This window comes from Triticum aestivum, chromosome 5A, assembly GCF_018294505.1.
Source record: "Triticum aestivum cultivar Chinese Spring chromosome 5A, IWGSC CS RefSeq v2.1, whole genome shotgun sequence".
Lineage (NCBI taxonomy): Eukaryota > Viridiplantae > Streptophyta > Magnoliopsida > Poales > Poaceae > Triticum > Triticum aestivum.
In genome coordinates this window covers 391,067,449-391,086,586 of record NC_057806.1, presented here as the reverse complement: position 1 = coordinate 391,086,586, position 19,138 = coordinate 391,067,449, and positions in this window count along the sequence as shown.

Sequence of the window (19,138 nt, the reverse complement as noted above, 5' to 3'; positions counted from 1 at the left end):
AAAAAATTTTAGGATCACGCGGGTATCTTGGAATCGTTCCGATGGTTTTATGATGAGAACATTGTCTTGGTGCCTCCTGTCAGGGGTTTAGTGGAAGTGTCCCGGGGAGTTGAGCTCTGAGGTGTTGTGATCATAATTTTATCGTTGCAGTTCTGAAATACCTGAGTTTAGTACGCCGACATCAAAAATCTCTTTTATGTAGTTCGTTGGTGAGATAACCTCGACGCCACCCAGTACTGGGGCGGGAGTTCGGGAGTATCATCATAACTTGTATAACGGATGCTTTTCGAAGGTTGAGGTAGATGGTTTCCAAAGTTTTCTTGGTTATGTGTTGAAGGATGGATACAGCTGGATGTAGGATTTGCTAGTTTGGGTGAGATATTATGCTTCCCCTGTATCCCCAACACCTGATTGCATAACCGGAAAGGTTCGGGAGTTTCCTAGGTGGGAATTCTAGTAGCTCTAGTTCTTCTTCCATGGATATTGGTTTGAGATTGGGATTTCTTACCGATTATTTGTTCTTGATCCGTACTTTGTTGAATTATTTCTCTACCTTAATTCTGCGTGGCTTCTCAATTTATGGATATGTGACCTTTTCAAGAGGAATGCATTCGTTCATTTGGTTCGGATGTGAAGACTATATGTTGCAATTTTCATTCGTTGGATTCAGCTTCAATATTGTCTGTCAATGTGCTAATGGTGGTCAACCTCTTCAGGATGGCTCCTCCAACGCGCACGACTCTGAATCCTGATCCGCCACCACCTCCCCCTCCTTCGGAGGCATGGCAAGCTGTGATGGCTGCAACCAATGCAAACACACAGTTGATCATGCAAATTCTTCAAGAGCGCAATCAAGGCAACCAAGGGAATCAAGGCAGCAATCAGAGTCACTTTGCTACACTCAACCAGTTCCTTGCTAACGGGCCAAAGACTTTCAGCAATTGTGTTGAGGCAACCGATGCTGACGATTGGCTTGTGGATCTGTGCAAGCATTTCGAGTGCAGTAACGTCAGGCCTGAGGACTTTGTCAAGTTCGCTTCCTTCCAACTCAAAGATCAAGCTGCAGAATGGTTCCAGCAGTACAAGGACTCCAGAGGTGGACGTGTTATCACTTGGGATGATTTCCGTCGAGATTTCCGAGCTCATCATATTCCGCAGAGCGTGGTTGAAAGCAAGCGTGAGGAATTCCGCAACCTGAAGCAAGGCTCTTTGTCTGTCTATGACTACAACAAGTTGTTCCAGAAGCTCGCCCTCTTTGCTAAGCAGGACATCCCTGATGAGAAGAGCATGATATATCAGTTCAGGGGTGGTCTCAGAGAAGAAATTCAGCTAGCTCTTGTTCTCTTCGAGCCATTGAGATACGATGAGTTCTACAACATGGCACTGAAGCAAGAGGCTGCTCAGTTGAAGTGTGATGCTTCCAAGAAGCGAGCCAGAGATGTTACTCCTTCTTCCTCTACTCAAGTGGCCAAGCAGCAGAAGTATTGGCTTCCTCCTCCTTCGTTCCGTCAGCCGTATGAGCAGAAGAGCAAAGGTGGCAGTGGTTCTTCCCACCCACCCAACCCTGGCTTTCAGAACAAGACTTCGTCTCAAGCTCCAAGATCGAGTGCTCCGTATCACCGTCCGCTTTCAGAGGTCACGTGCAACAAGTGCCAACAGAAGGGTCACTATGCCAACAAGTGTTTCAACCAGAGGCGTCTTCCTCCTCCTCCTCCTGTCAGATCGGCAAGTACAGCTGTGGTCAAGCATAACCCCAAGCACGCCAAGGTCAATTTGCTGAATGCATCTCAGGCAGAGGATTCGTCAGATGTGATCATGGGTAACCTTCCTGTTAATGATATTCCTGCAAGAGTTATTTTTGACACTGGTGCATCGCATTCCTTTTTGCCATGCCCTTTTGCATCGAAGCACAATCTTGATACAGAGATTATGCCCAAAGTCATGCAAGTTGTTTCTCCCGGCAAGCTTTTGACTTCTAGTTTGGTTGCTCCCGATATCTCTATCACATTGGGTGATTACAAGTTTATCTCTTCTCCGGTGGTTCTTGGTAACTCGGATATTGATCTTATTCTCAGAATGGATTGGCTTTCTAAGCACAAGGCTCAGCTTGATTGTGCAGCCAGGCAGATTCAATTGACTCATTCGTCTGAGGATGTAATTGTCTTTGCTGCTCGTGATGATACTATCCGTCTGTTTTCTCTCAATGAGAAGGGTGAATTGGATGCTCGCAAATTCCAGTCGTTTGCGAATATCAAGACGTTTTTCTAGAAGAGCTTCCAGGAATGCCTCCGCACCGGCCAGTTGAATTCGTTATTGATCTTGAGCCTGGTACGGAACCTGTGTGCAAGCGTCCTTACAAGCTCAGATCTGAAGAGTTGAAGGAGCTGAAGAAGCAACTCGATATTCAAGAGAAAATGGGTCTCATCCGGCCTAGTTCTTCTCCGTGGGGTTGTGGTGTTCTTTTTGTGAAGAAGGATGGAACGGACCGACTTTGTGTTGATTACCGTCCAGTGAACAAGAAGACCATCAAGAACAAATACCCACTTCCCAACATCAATGAGCTGTTCGAACAACTTAAAGGTGCCCAAGTATTCTCCAAGCTTGATCTCCGTATGGGCTATCATCAGATTCGAATCCGTGAGCAAGATATTCCCAAGACAGCTTTCAGGACAAGCTTTGGTTCATATGAATACACTATCATGTCTTTTGGTCTCGTCAACGCTCCTCCGACGTTCTCTCGCATGATGAATTTCATCTTTAATGCCTACACCAATGACTTTGTTTTGGTCTATCTCGACGACATTCTGGTTTTCTCCAAGAACAAGGAAGATCATGCCAAGCACTTGCGTTTGGTTCTTGATAAGCTAAGGGAACATTAGTTCTACGCCAAGTTCTCCAAGTGTGAATTTTGGCTCGATGAGGTTCTTTATCTTAGTCATATCATCTCTGCCAAGGGTATTGCGGTGAATCCTGAGAAGGTGTCTGCAATTGTGAATTGGGAACCTCCTCAGAACGTGAAGCAACTCTGTAGCTTCCTCGGTCTCACAAGCTATTACCGAAGATTCGTTGAAAACTTTTCTAAGATCCCGAAGCCTCTCTCAAATCTTCTCCAGAAGCACGTCAAGTACGTTTGGTCTCCGGATTGTGACATTGCTTTCAACACTTTGAAAGAGAAATTGATCACTGCTCCAGTTCTGACTCCGCCTGATGAATCCAAGTCGTACGAGGTCTTTTGTGATGCCTTTCTCCAAGGTCTTGGCGCAGTATTGATGCAAGAGAAGAAAGTTGTTGCTTATACCTCCCGCCAGTTGAAGCCTAATGAGAAGAACTACCCCACTCATGATCTCGAGTTGGCGGTAGTTGTGCATGCTCTTTTGACTTGGAGACATCTTCTATTGGGAAGAGAAGTGGATATTTTCACTGATCACAAGAGTCTCAAGTACATCTTCACTCAGCCTAATCTCAACCTCAGACAAACTCGACGGGTCGAAATGATTCAAGAGTATAATCCGAGTATCGAGTATACTCCAGGCAAGGCCAATGTGATTGCTGACGCTTTGAGCAGAAAGGCTTACTGCAACAGTCTGATTCTCAAGCCTTATCAACCCGAGCTTTGTGAAGCTTTCCGCAAACTTAATCTACAAGTTGTTCCTCAAGGTTTCCTCGCCAACCTTCTAGTCTCTCCTACCTTGGAAGACCAGATTCGCCAAGCTCAGCTTCTTGATGCTATGGTGAAAAAGGTGAAGATTGGGATTGCCAAGAGCCAGTCCAAGTACAAGTGCTACCGCCTTGATGACAAGGACACTCTCTTCTTCGAGGATTGTATTGTTGTACCCAAAGGTGACCTCCGTAAAGTGATCATGAACGAGGCTCACAATTCTCTCCTCTCCATCCACCCTGGGAGCACGAAGTTGTATCAGGACCTCAAGCAAGCTTATTGGTGGACTCGAATGAAGCGCGAAATCGCTCAATTCGTGAATGAATGTGATGTCTGCAGAAGAGTGAAGGCAGAACACCAAAGGCCAGCAGGTCTCCTCCAACCTCTTGCCATTCCAGAATGGAAGTTTGACCACATTGAAATGGACTTCGTGACTGGGTTTCCAAAGTCCAAGCGTGGCAATGATGCTATATTCGTTGTCATCGACAAACTCACCAAAGTGGCTCACTTTCTGCCTATCAAAGAGTCGATCACTGCAGCTCAATTGGCGGAACTCTATACCTCTCGTATTGTTTCTCTGCACGGTATTCCACAAGTGATCTCTTCAGACCGTGGCAGCATCTTTACCTCCAAGTTTTGGGATTCTTTTCAGAAGGCCATGGGCACCAACATCCGCTTCAGCACAACTTTCCATCCTCAAACTAGCGGTCAAGTCGAGCGTGTCAACCAGATTCTTGAAGATATGCTCAGGGCTTGTGTGATCTCCTTCGGCATGAAGTGGGAGGATTGTCTTCCTTATGCTGAATTCTCCTACAACAACAGTTTTCAAGCAAGTTCGGGCAAGGCCCCATTTGAAATTCTGTATGGCAGGAAGTGCCGTACCCCTCTCAACTGGTCTGAAACCGGTGAACGTCAGCTTTTGGGTAATGACTTAATCATAGAGGCAGAAGAAATGTGCAAAGTCATTCGAGATAACCTCAAAGCAGCCCAATCCCGTCAGAAGAGCTACTATGATAGTAAGCACCATGATTTGGCTTTCGAGATCGGAGATCATGTTTACCTCCGTGTCTCTCCTATGAAAGGTACTCGTCGCTTCGGTATCAAAGGGAAGCTTGCCCCTAGATACGTGGGACCTTTCAAGATTGTCAGCAAGAGAGGCGACCTCGCCTATCAACTCGAGCTTCCTTCAAACTTTGCAAATGTTCATGACGTGTTCCATGTCTCTCAGCTTCGAAAGTGCTTCAAGACTCCTGACCGCACCGTCAACTTCGAGGACATTGAGCTCCAAGAAGATCTCTCTTATCGTGAGCACCCAGTTGCTATTCTTGAAGAGACTGAACGCAAGACTCGCAACAAGTCAATCAAATTTCTCAAAGTCAAGTGGTCACACCATTCCGACTGTGAAGCTACCTGGGAACATGAGGATCACCTCCGTTCTGAGTACCCGGCGTTCTTTCCGTCCTAGATCCCAGGGCGAGATCCTTTCGTAGTGGTGGAGTGTTGTAACACCCCGGATGTAACTTTCCCTATTTGTACTCGAACTCTTGCCATTTCCGGTGTTAAGTTAATTTATATTCTTGGGTTTAGGTCTTTGTCTCCGTGTGTTGTTATCGTTGTCATGCATCTCATATCATGTCATCATGTGCATTGCATTTGCATATGTGTTCGTCTCATGCATTCGAGCATTTTCCCCGTTGTCCGTTTTGCATTCCGGCGCTTCGTTCTCCTCCGGTGGTCATTTCTAGCTTTGTTTCGTGTGTGGGGATTAAACATTTCGAGATTGGACCGAGACTTGCCAAGCGGCCTTGGTTTACTACCGGTAGACCGCCTGTCAAGTTTCGTACCATTTGGACTTCGTTTGATACTCCAACGGTTAACTGAGGGACCGAAAAGGCCTCGTGTGTGTTGCAGCCCAACACCCCTCCAATTTGGCCCAAAACTCACCTAACTCTGCTCCATCATCTAGAGCGTTTGATCACGGTCGCGTGGCCGAAAACCGCACCTCATTTGGACTCTCCTAGCTCCCTCTGGGCCTATAAATAGACCCTCTCCGAAATCTCCTTCCCCTTCCTCTCGAAAAACCCTAGATCCACCTCATCGCGCGCCGCCGGACAAAACTGCACCGACGGACATTGTCCGGATCATCCCCGCCGCCACTTGTCACTGCGCCATTCGCCCGCGCCCTCAGCCCCACTTCGCCGCCGCCACCAGCCCACGCGCGCCCCGCGCCTCCTCCCGGGCAGCGTCGCCCGCGCCCCTCGCCGGCGCCCTTCGCCCCGACGCCGGCCGGCCGCTCCGCCCCGCCGCCTCAACGTTGGCGCGTCGCTGCGCCTCGTCCGCCGCGCCCGCCACCTCGGCGTCCATGCCCGCCGGCGCCACCTCCTCGTCGTCTTCTCGCCGCCCCGGCCGCCGTCCTCTTCTTCTCCGGCGTGAACAGTAATTCCGGCGAACTTCGTAATCCGTGCCCGGATCCCAGATCGGTGAACAGTGAAACCCTAGGTCGTTTTTTTCTCTAAGTCCCGAAATGCTGTTAGAAGAGGGCTACTTGAGATTATTGTCAGCTCTGCTACTCGATTTAGGTTTTTGTCATTTTTGCCATGTTTAATGTGTGCATGCTATGCCCTGATGCTCTACATGTGTTTTGTTAAGGGTTTTTTCATCTTTCCAGAGGTGCAACCCATGTATTTTTGTGATGTGTGTGGTGACTTGTGCAAGCTTGCAAAGTGGTGCACTTGCTAATTCTGTTTTCAGGGACTTAGTAATTTCACTAAGTCCTGGAGCTGTTTATCTCATGATGCCATATGTTCATGTTGTTTCCTAGTGATCCGTGCCTCTTTTGAGGATGATCAGTAAGGGAGTTTTGTTATTATTGTAGTTCTCTATCCATACATGTCTTTGTTTGCAATTATGGAGCACCCTAGCTTGAGTCAATAGAGCTCTACTTTTGCTACTTTATGAATCTGGGCAGATTGTCAACTTGTTTGCAATTTTGCCGGTGATGTTGTAGTTGGTCCGTGCATGCTATGCTATTGTTCTTGCCATGTCCAGCTTGTTTTTGTGCCTTCTTGATGGGTGTATGCTTGTCTTGCCATGACTTGCACCATAGTGAGTGCATCGAGCTCGTAAACATGCCTACTTGAGTTATATTTCAGCATGTGTCAGTTTTCACTAAGTCTGAAAACTGATTATGTTTTTGCTATGTTCACATGCTTGCAATTGTATTTTCTGATCCCTTTTGGCTCAAGGTCACTAAGGGATTTTTGTTAAGCTCTTTGAGTAGCTCCATGCCATGTTTTACTTTGCCATGTTCAGATCCTGCAGCATGTAGTTTTGTTGCTCCGAAGAGAGCTACCCGGTCTGAAATTCCAGACAAGTGTTAATTCCACTAAGTCTGAGAACTGTTTGTCATATGCATTTTTGCCATGCTTGTTTGAACCTGTTAATGGATGAATTGGCCGTAGCTCAGTGCTAGACTTTTGTTAAGCATCTTGTATGCATCCCTGCCATGTATTTTGTTGTCTTGTTTGGGTGCTTTAGCATGTTCATCTCATTGCATTTAGATGCCTACTTGCTGTAAATCGCAGACCGGTGTCATATTTGAATCGCTTGCCATTTCCAAACCGTAACTCCGATTCCGGCGTTCTTTATATCGTTTTCAAGTGATTTCATCCCATATTTCCAGTGGCACACTTGGAATTCCAAGTTGAGGCCAGGTTCATGCATTTCCTGTCATATCTTGCATTTTGCATCCCGCATCGCATATCATCTTTGCATCGTGTTGTTTGAGTTTGCACGTGGTTGATTGTATCCTTGTTGCTTGTTTGTCTTGTTTGGGTAGAGCCAGGAGACGAGTTCGCTAATGAGGAGCCCGTTGAGTTTTCTTTCGAGGATGCAGTCAACTCTGACAACTGTGCAGGCAAGATGATCATACCCTCAAAATCACTACTATCTTTGCTATGCTAGTTTGCTCGCTCTTTTGCTATGCCATTGCTACGATGCCTACCACTTGCTTTCAAGCCTCCCAAATTGCCATGTCAAACCTCTAACCCACCATTGTCCTAGCAAACCGTTGATTGGCTATGTTACCGCTTTGCTCAGCCACTCTTATAGCGTTGCTAGTTGCAGGTGAAGATTGAAGGCCGTTCCTCGTTGGAACATTTATTTACTTGTTGGGATATCATTATATTGCTATGTTATCTTAATGCATCTATATACTTGGTAAAGGGTGGAAGGCTCGGCCTCTCGCCTAGTGTTTTGTTCCACTCTTGCCGCCCTAGTTTCCGTCATATCGGTGTTATGTTCCCGGATTTTGCGTTCCTTACGCAGTTGGGTGATAATGGGAACCCCTTGATAGTTCGCCTTGATTAAAGCTTTTCCAGCAATGCCCAACCTTGGTTTTACCATTCGCCACCTAGCCTCTTTTTCTCTTGGGTTTCCGGAGCCCGAGGGTCATCTTATTTTAACCCCCCCCCCCGGGCCAGTGCTCCTCTGAGTGTTGGTCCGGCCGAGTAGACTGCGGGGCCACCTTGGGGCAACTTGAGGGTTGGTTTTACCCGTAGGATGTCTCATCTGAGTGTGCCCTGAGAACGAGATATGTGCAGCTCCTATCGGGATTTGTCGGCACATTCGGGCGGTGTTGTTGGTCTTGTTTTAACCTGTCAAAGTGTCTTGAATTACCGAGATACCGAGTCTGATCGGGACGTCTTGGGAGGAGGTCTATTCCTTCGTTGACCGTGAGAGCTTGTCATGGGCTAAGTTGGGACTCCCCTGCAGGGATTTAAACTTTCAAAAGCCGTGCCCGCGGTTATGGGCAGATGGGAATTTGTTAATGTCCGGTTGTAGATAAGTTGAACCTTAATTAATTAAAATGAATCAACTGAGTGTGTTACCGTGAGGGCCTCTTCTCGGCGGAGTCCGAGAAGCGGACACGGTGTTGGAGTAATGTTTGCGCAGGTTGCTCTCTAGTTTCTCGCTCGCGCTTTGCCTCCTCTTCTCGCTCTCTTTTGCGAATAAGTTAGCCACCATACTTGCTAGTCGCTTGCTGTAGCTCCACTCATATTTTACCTTGCCTTACCTATAAGCTTAAATAGTCTTGATCGTGAGGGTGCGAGATTGCTGAGTCCCTGTGGCTCACAGATTACTATTACACCAGATGCAGGGCCTGATGATTCGGCTCCAGGAGACGCGTATGAGCTCAAGTGGGATTTCGACGAAGACTCTCAACGTTACTATGTTTCCTTTCCCGATGATCAGTAGTGGTGCCTAGTTGGGGGTGATTGGGACCGTTGTCGCATGTTGGGTTCTCTTTTATTTTGGGGCCGTAGTCGGGCCATGAGTGTTTGGATGATGTAATGTTATTTATGCACTTGATTGACGTGGTGAGTGTAAGCCAACTATTTTATCTCCCCTTTTATTATTATATTACATGGGATGTTTGTGAAGATTGCCTAACTTGCGACATATGCCTTCAATGCGATTATGTCTCTAAGTCGTGCCTCGACACGTGGGAGCTATAGTCGCATCGAGGGTGTTACACGAATACCGGAGGAACACTTAGTGTGCTATCAAATGTCACAATGTAACTGGGTGACTATAAAGATGCTCTACATGTCTCTCCGATGGTGTTTGTTGAGTTGGCATAGATCGAGATTAGGATTTGTCACTCCGATTGTCGGAGAGGTATCTCTGGACCTTCTCGGTAATGCACATCACTATAAGCCTTGCAAGCAATGTGACTAATGAGTTAGTTGTGGGATGATGCATTACGGAACGAGTAAAGAGACTTGCCGGTAACGAGATTGAACTAGGTATTGAGATACAGACGATCGAATCTCGGGCAAGTAACATACCGATGACAAAGGGAACAACGTATGTTGTTATGCGGTTTGATCGATAAAGATCTTCGTAGAATATGTAGGAACCAATATGAGCATCCAGGTTCCTCTATTTGTTATTGACCGGAAGTGAGTCTCGGTCATGTATACATAGTTCTCGAACCCGTAGGGTCCGCACGCTTAACGTTCGATGGCGATCGGTATTATGAGTTTATGTGTTTTGATGTACCGAAGGTAGTTCGGAGTCCCAGATGTGATCGCGGACATGACGAGGAGTCTCGAAATGGTCGAGACATAAAGATTGATATATTGGAAGGCTATGTTTGGACATCGGAATGGTTCCGGATGAGTTCAGGCATTTACCGGAGTACCCGGGGGTTACCGGAACCCCCCGGGGAGTCAATGTGCCTTATTGGGCCTTAGTGGGAGAGAGGAGGAGGCGGCCAAGTGGAGGGTGCCCCCCCAATCCCAATCCGAATTAGGTGGGGGGCCAGCCCCCCTTTCCTTCCCTCTCTCGCCCTCTTCCTTCTTCTCCTACTCCAACTAGGGAAGGGGGAACCTAATCCTACTGGGAGTAGGACTCCCCCTTGGGCGCGCCATAGAGAGGGCCGACCCTCCCCTCCTCCCCTCCTTTATATACGGTGGAGGGGGGCACCCCATAGACACACAACTTGATTGTTTAGCCGTGTGCGGTGCCCCCCTCCACAGAATTCCACTTCGGTCATATCGTTGTAGTGCTTAGGTGAAGCCCTGCGTCGGTAACTTCATCATCACCGTCATCACGCCATCGTGCTGACGAAACTCTCCCTCGACCTCAACTGGATCAAGAGCACGAAGGACGTCACCGAGCTGAACATGTGCAGATCGCGGAGGTGCCGTGCGTTCGGTACTTGATCGGTTGGATCGCGAATACGTTCGACTACATCAACCGCGTTTCATAATGCTTCCGCTTTCGGTCTATGAGGGTACGTAGAGATACTCTCCCCTCTCATTGCTATGCATATCCTAGATAGATCTTGCGTGATCGTAGGGATTTTTTTGAAATACTACGTTCCCCAACAGTCTTCCCATCGTCTGATGGCATGCGGCTGCGGGTTCGGGTGGAGGGTGGTGAGGCGTTTAAGGCTCCCCCACCCCCTCCTCCTCCTAGTTCTGAGAATCTTGATAAAAATGACAAGAATGGTGATGGCTCTGTTGGTGGGCAGAATCCTAGTGAGGGCTCTGACCCTCGTTTCACTCACTCTGAATGGGATGGCCTTGATGATGCTGAGCGCGAGTTGTTTAAGTCCAATGCCCCGGTGGGTAAGGCTCAAAAGGAGGCGATGGAGGTGCCTAGTCAAGGAGTAGGGTACGTGCGTGAGGGTGTTCAAAAGGAAAATGCTGCTACGACCACGGGCACTCCCATCTCTGGGGTTTGCTCCAATCTATCAGTTCGCCCGCTGTCCCCCACCTTCTCTGGGATTGAGGACCTGCCTCCTTCTCCTCTCCGACCATCAGAGCCGCCCTCGTCTAAGCAAAAGAAGAAATATATGCTGAGGAAATATTCGTCAAAGAGCAGGGCTTCCTCAGGCTTCAAGCAGTCGATGATGGGCATTTGTCGGCGTCTGGATAAGGACCTAGGGTCGGCTTCAAGATCTGGTCCTGCTTCGGCTTCTCCTACAACGTGTTCTCCCCTGATCCGCTCTCATGCTTCCACGGCGTGCAAGTGTCGACATGTTCAGGACTCGGGCGAGCCGGTGGCCCTGCGGGCGTAGCGCCATGCGGCTGCCAGGGATCTGTTGGGGAACGTAGTATTTCAAAAAATTCCTACGATCACGCAAGATCTATCTAGGAGAATCATAGCAACGAGCAGGGAGAGTGTGTCCACGTACCCTCGTAGACCGAAAGTGGAAGCGTTTAGTAACGCGGTTGATGTAGTCGAACATCTTCACTATCCAACTGATCCAAGTACCGAACGCATGGCACCTCTGCGATCTGCACACGTTCAGATCGGTGATGTCCCTCGAACTCTTGATCCAGTTGAGGCCGTGGGAGAGTTTTGTCAGCACGACGACGTGGTGATGGTGATGATGAAGTTACTGACGCAGGGCTTCGCCTAAGCACTACGACAATATGACCGAGGTGAAAAACTCTGGAGGGGGGCACCGCACACGGCTAAGACAAATCTTGTGTGTCCATGGGGTGCCCCCTCCCCCGTATATAAAGGAGGGGAGGAGGAGGAGGGCCGTCCACAAGGGGCGCGCCAAAAAGGGGGATTCCTACTCCTAGTAGGAGTAGGTTTCCCCCTTTCCTAGTCCAAGTAGGAGAAGAAGGAAGGAGAGGAGAGGGAGAAGGAAAGAGGGGGGAGCCGCCCCCTCCCTAGTCTAATTCGGACCAGCCCATGGGTGGGCGTGCGGCCTCCCCTTGTGTCCCTTCTCTCCTTTCCACTAAGGCCCATGAAGACTCAATACTTCCCTCGGCGAATTCCCGTAACTCTCCGGTACTCCGAAAAATACCCGAACCACTCAGAACCTTTCCGATGTCTGAATATAGCCTTCCATATATCGATCTTGACATCTCGACCATTTCGAGACTCCTCATCATGTCCGTGATCTCATCCGGGACTCCGAACAAACTTTGGTCATCAAATCACATAACTCATAATACAAATCGTCATCGAACGTTAAGCGTGCGGACCCTACGGGTTCGAGAACTATGTAGATATGACCTAGACACATCTCCGGTCAATAACCAATAGTGGACACTGGATGCTCCTATTGGCTCCTACATATTCTACGAAGATCTTTATCGGTCAAACTGCATAACAACATATGTTGTTCCCTTTGTCATCGGTATGTTACTTGCCCGAGATTCGATCGTCGGTATCCTCATACCTAGTTCAATCTCGTTACCGGCAAGTCTCTTTACTCATTCCATAATGCATCATCCCGTAACTAACTCTTTAGTCACATTGCTTGCAAGGCTTATAGTGATGAGCATTACCGAGAGGGCCCAGAGATACCTCTCTGACAATTGGAGTGACAAATCCTAATCTCGATCTATGCCAACTCAACAAACACCATCGGAGACACCTATAGAGTGATACGTCTCCAACGTATCAATAATTTTTGATTGTTCCATGCTATTATATTATCTGTTTTGGATGTTTATGGGCTTTATTATACACTTTTATATTATTTTTGGGACTAACCTATTAACCGGAGGCCCAGCCCAAATTGTTGTTTTCTTGCCTATTTCAGTGTTTCAAAGAAAAGGAATATCAAACGGAGTCCAAGCAGAATGAAACCTTCGGGAGAGTTATTTTTGGAATGGAAGCAATCCAGGAGACTTGGAGTAGACGTCAGGGAAGCTTCGAGGAAGCCACGAGGCAGGGAGGCGCGCCCTATCCCCCTAGGCACGCCTCCACCCTCGTGGGCTCCTCGCGGCTCCCCTAACCGACTTCTTTCTCCTATATATGTCCATATACCCTAAAAACATCGGGTAATAGAATAGATCGGGAGTTCCACCGCCAGAAGCCTCCGTAGCCACCAAAAACCAATCTAGACCCGTTCTGGCACCCTGCTGGAGGGGGCAATCCCTCTCCAGTGGCCATCTTCATCATCTCGGCGCTCTCCATGACGAGGAGGGAGTAGTTCACCCTCGGGGCTGAGGGTATGTACCAGTAGCTATGTGTTTTATCTCTCACTCATGTTCTTGAGTCAGCACGATCTTGATGTATCGCGAGCTTTGCTATTATATTTGGATCTTATGATGTTTCTCCCCCTCTACTCTCTTGTGATGAATTGAGTTTTCCCTTTGAAGTTATCTTATCGGATTGAGTCTTTAAGGATTTGAGAACACTTGATGTATGTATTGCACGTGCTTATCTGTGGTGACAATGGGATATCACGTGATCCACTTGATGTATGTTTTGGTGATCAACTTGCGAGTTCCGTGACCTCGTGAACTTATGCATAGGGGTTGGCACATGTTTTCGTCTTGACTCTCCGGTAGAAACTTTGGGGCACTCTTTGAAGTTCTTTGTGTTGGTTGAATAGATGAATCTGAGATTGTGTGATACATATTGTATAATCATACCCACGGATACTTGAGTTGACATTGGAGTATCTAGGTGACATTAGGGTTTTTGTTGATTTGTGTCTTAAAGTGTTATTCTAGTACAAACTCTATGATAGATTGAACGAAAAGAATAGCTTCGTGTTATTTTACTACGGACTCTTGAATAGATCGATCAGAAAGGATAACTTTGAGGTGATTTCGTACCCTACAATAATCTCTTCGTTTGTTCTCCGCTATTAGTGACATTGGAGTGACTCTTTGTTGCATGTTAAGGGATAGTTATATGATACAATTATGTTATTATTGTTGAGAGAACTTTCACTAGTGAAAGTATGAACCCTAGGCCTTGTTTCCTTAAAGTGCAATACCATTTATGCTCACTTTTATTACTTGTTACCTTGCTGTTTTATAATTTAAGATTACAAAAACCTATATCTACCATCCATATTGCACTTGTATCACCATCTCTTCGCCGAACTAGTGCACCTATACAATTTACCATTGTATTGGGTGTGCCGGGGACACAAGAGACTCTTTGTTATTTGGTTGCAGGGTTGTTTGAGAGAGACCATCTTCAACCTATGCCTCCCACGGATTGATAAACCTTAGGTCATACACTTGAGGGAAATTTGCTACTGTCCTACAAACCTCTGCACTTGGAGGCCCAACAACGTCTACAAGAAGAAGGTTGTGTAGTAGACATCAAGCTCTTTTTTGGCGCCGTTGCCGGGGAGGTTAGCGCTTGAAGGTAACGAGGAGGAGCCTTCTATTCAACCAATCTCATCAATAAGGAGCTCCGAAAAGAGGATTAAATCTACACATGATGTGAAGAAGAAAAAGAAAAGACGAAGAAGCAAAGGTAAAAATGTATCCCTCCCAAATGATGTTGCTCCTATTACTCATTGTGATGATGATAATTGTTATACTATTGGTGTTATCCATACTACTAATGATGAGAGTGATTATGCTTATGATATGAAAAGGCCCAAGCTTGGGGATGCTATGTTTGATGAGAATGACATGTTTGAAAATGTATTTGCTGCAATTAATGTTTGTCCAAAGCTTGGGGATGCTATGTTTAATGAAGATGATATTTGTAGTTTCCCAAGTTTTGATATGCAAATTTATCATGATGATAGCATGCCTCCTACTTATGATGATTATATTGATGAAAGTGGGTTTGGAAGAGTGTCAACTTTAGGAAGTAATGATCCCACTATTTTGGAGGATGTTGAATCTTACTGTGATAATTATGAAAGTGGATTTGGAGAGGTGATGACTTTATTTAGTAATGATTCCACTATCTTGGAAGAGGTTTCAATTGATTATGATGAGAACAAAGTTGCTACCTATGATGATTATTGTGATGACACTTATGCTATAAAAAGTAGTGATGATTATATTTATAAAACTTGTCACGATTATGGTTACCCTTTTTCTGAACATTACTCTTTTAATGTGGAAAAAATTTATAGTGTTCGAGTTTCTTATGATACTCCCACTATTCCGAATGAGAAGAATTTTCCTTATGTGGAGAGTAATAAAATTTCTATGCTTGTAGATCATGAAAAGAATGCTTTTATGTGATAGTTATATTGTTGAATTAATTCATGAAGCTACTGAAAATTATTATGAGGGAGGAATATATGCTTGTAGGAATTGCAATAATATCAAGTTTCCTCTCTATGTGCTTAAAGTTTTGAAGTTATGTTTGTTTTGCCTTCCTATGCTAGTTGATTATTGTTCCCATAAGTTGTTTGCTCACAAAATCCCTATGCATAGGAAGTGGGTTAGACTTAAATGTGCTAGTCATATTTCTTCATGATGCTCTCTTTATGTTTCAATTCTTATCTTTTATCTGAGCATCATTGAAATCATCATGCCTAGCTAGGGGCGTTAAACGTTAGCGCTTGTTGGGAGGCAACCCGATTTTATTTTTGTTCCTGTTTAGTAATAAATAATTTATCTAGCCTTTGTTTATATGTGTTTTTATGCTTTTAATTAGTGTTTGTGCCAAGTAGAACCTTTGGGAAGACTTGGGTGAAGTCTTTGTGATCTTGCTGTAAAAAACAGAAACTTTAGCGCTCACGAGATTAGCTGCCATTTTTTACCGGAGAGTGTGATTAAGTTGATTCTTTTTGCAGATGATTAATAGACAAATTACTCACGTCCAGCAATTTATTTTATAATTTTTGAGGTTCCATAAGTATACGTTTGATCCAGATTACTACAGACTGTTCTGTTTTTGACAGATTCTGTTTTCTATGTGTTGTTTGCTTATTTTGATGAATCTATGAGTAGTATCGGAGGGTATGAACCATAGATGAGTTGCAATACAGTAGATATTACACCAATATGAATTTAGAATGAGTTCACAACAGTACCTAAGTGGTGATTTATTTTCTTATACTAACGGAGCTCACGACTTTTCTATTAAGTTTTGTGTTGTGAAGTTTTCAAGTTTTGGGTAAAGATCCGATGGACTATGGAGTAAGGAGTGGCAAGAGCCTAAGCTTGGGGATGCCCAAGGCACCCCAAGGTAATATTCAAGGAAAACCAAGATCCTAAGCTTGGGGATGCCCCGGATGGCATCCCCTCTTTCGTCTTAGTTCATTGGTAACTTTACTTGGAGCTATATTTTTATTCGCCACATGATATGTGTTTTGCTTGGAGCGTCATTTTATTTTATTTTGCTTGCTGTTTGAATAAAATACCAAGATCTGAAATTCTTAAATGTTAGAGAGTATTCACATAGTTGCATAATTATTCGACTACTCATTGATCTTCACTTATATCTTTTGGAGTAGTCTGTCATTTGCTCTAGTGCTTCACTTATATCTTTTAGAGCACGGCGGTGTTTTATTTTATAGAAATAATTGATCTCTCATGCTTAACTTATATTATTCTTGAGAGTCCTTGAGAACAGCATGGTAATTCGCTTTTGAGATAATGAAAAACTTTCATATAAGTGCATTGAATACTAAGAGAAGTTTGATACTTGATGATTGTTTTGAGATATGGAGATAGTGATATTAAAGTTGTGCTAGTTGAGTAGTTGTGAATTTGAGAAATACTTGTGTTGAAGTTTGCAAGTCCCGTAGCATGCACGTATGGTAAACGTTGTGTAACAAATTTGAAACATGAGGTGTTATTTGATTGTCTTCCTTATGAGTGGCGGTCGGGGACGATCGATGGTCTTTTCCTACCAATCTATCCCCCTAGGAGCATGCACGTAGTACTTGGTTTTTTATGACTTGTATATTTTTGCAATAAATATGTGAGTTCTTTATGACTAATGTCGAGTCCATGGATTATACGCACTCTCATCCTTCCATCATTGCTAGCCTCTTCGGTACCGTGCATTGCCCTTTCTCACCTTGAGAGTTGGTGCAAACTTCGCCGGTGCATCCAAACCCCGTGATACGATACACTCTATCACACATAAACCTCCTTATATCTTCCTCAAAACAGCCACCATACCTACCTATTATGGCATTTCCATAGCCATTACGAGATATATTGCCATGCAACTTTCCACCGTTCCGTTTATTATGACACGCATCATCATTGTCATATTGCCTTGCATGATCATATAGTTGACATTGTATTTGTGGCAAAGCCACCATTCATAATTCTTTCATACATGTCAATCATGAGTCATTGCACATCCTGGTACACTGCCGGAGGCATTCATATAGAGTCATACTTTGTTCTAGTATCGATTTGTAATCTTTGAGTTGTAAATAAACAGAAGTGTGATGATCATCATTAATAGAGCATTGTCCCAAAAAAAGAAAAAAAGAAAAAAAGAAAGGCTAAATAAAAAAAGAAAGGCAAAATAAAAAAAGGGACAATGCTACTATCCTTTTTTCCACACTTGTGCTTCAAAGTAGCACCATGCATCTATTGCATGGTAATCCCTACTCCTTGCATTGACATCAATTGATGGGCATCTCCCTAGCCCATTGATTAGCCGCGTCGATGTGAGACTTTCTCCTTTTTGTCTTCTCCACATAACCCCCTTCATTATATTCTATTCCGCCCATAGTGCTATATCCATGGCTCACGCTCATGTATTGCGCGAAAGTTGAAAAAAGTTTGAGATTACTAAAGTATGAAACAATTGCTTGGCTTGTCATCAGGGTTGTGCATGACGAGAGCATTCTTGTGTGACAAAAATGGAGCATGACCAAACTATATGATTTTGTAGGGATGAACTTTCTTTGGCCATCTTATTTTGAGAAGACATGATTGCTTAGTTAGTATGCTTGAAGTATTATTATTTTTATGTCAATATTAAACTTTTGTCTTGAATCTTATGGATCTGAATATTCTTGCCACAATAAAGAGGATTACATGGATAAATATGTTAGGTAGCATTCCACATCAAAAATTCTGTTTTTATCATTTACCTACTCGAGGATGAGCAAGAATTAAGCTTGGGGAAGCTCATACGTCTCCAATGTATCTATAATTTTTGATTTTTTCATGCTATTATATTATCTATTTTGGATGTTTATGGGCTTTATTATACACTTTTATATTATTTTTGGGACTAACCTATTAACTGGAGGCCCAACCCAAATTGTTGTTTTCTTGCCTATTTTAGTGTTTCGAAGAAAAGGAATACCAAACGGAGTCCAAACGGAATGAAACCTTCGGGAGAGTTATTTTTGGAACGGAAGCAATCCAGGAGACTTGGATTAGACGTCAGGGAAGCTTCGAGGAAGTCACGAGGCAGGGAGGCGCGCCCTACCCCCTGGGTGCGCCCCCACCCTTGTGGTCCCCACGTGGCTCCCCTGATCGACTTCTTTCGCTTATATATGTCCATATACCCTAAAAACATCAAGGAACAGAATAGATCGGGAGTTCCACCGCCAGAAGCCTCTGTAGCCACCGAAAACCAATCTAGACCTGTTCTGGCACCCTGCTGGAGGGGGCAATCCCTCTCCGGTGGCCATCTTCATCATCCCGGCGCTCTCCATGACGAGGAGGGAGTAGTTCACCCTCGGGGCTGAGGGTATGTACCAGTAGCTATGTGTTCGATCTCTCTCTCTCTCTCTCTCGTGTTCTTGAGTCGGCACAATCTTGATGTATCGCGAGCTTTGCTATTATATTTGGATCTTATGATGTTTCTTCCCCTATACTCTCTTGTGATGAATTGAGTTTTCCCTTTGAAGTTATCTTATCGGATTGAGTCTTTAAGGATTTGAGAACACTTGATGTATGTCTTGCACGTGCTTCTCTATGGTGACAATGGGATATCACGTGATCCACTTGATGTATGTTTTGGTGATCAACGTGACCTCGTGCACTTATGCATAGGGGTTGGCACACGTTTTCGTCTTGACTCTCTGGTAGAAACTTTGGGGCACTCTTTGAAGTTCTTTGTGTTGGTTGAATAGATGAATCTGAGATTGTGTGATACATATCGTATAATCATAGCCAAAGATACTTGAGGTGACATTGGAGTATCTAGGTGACATTAGGGTTTTGGTTGATTTGTGTCTTAAGGTGTTATTCTAGTACGAACTCTTTGATAGATTGAATGGGAAGAATAGCTTCGCATTATTTTACTATGGACTCT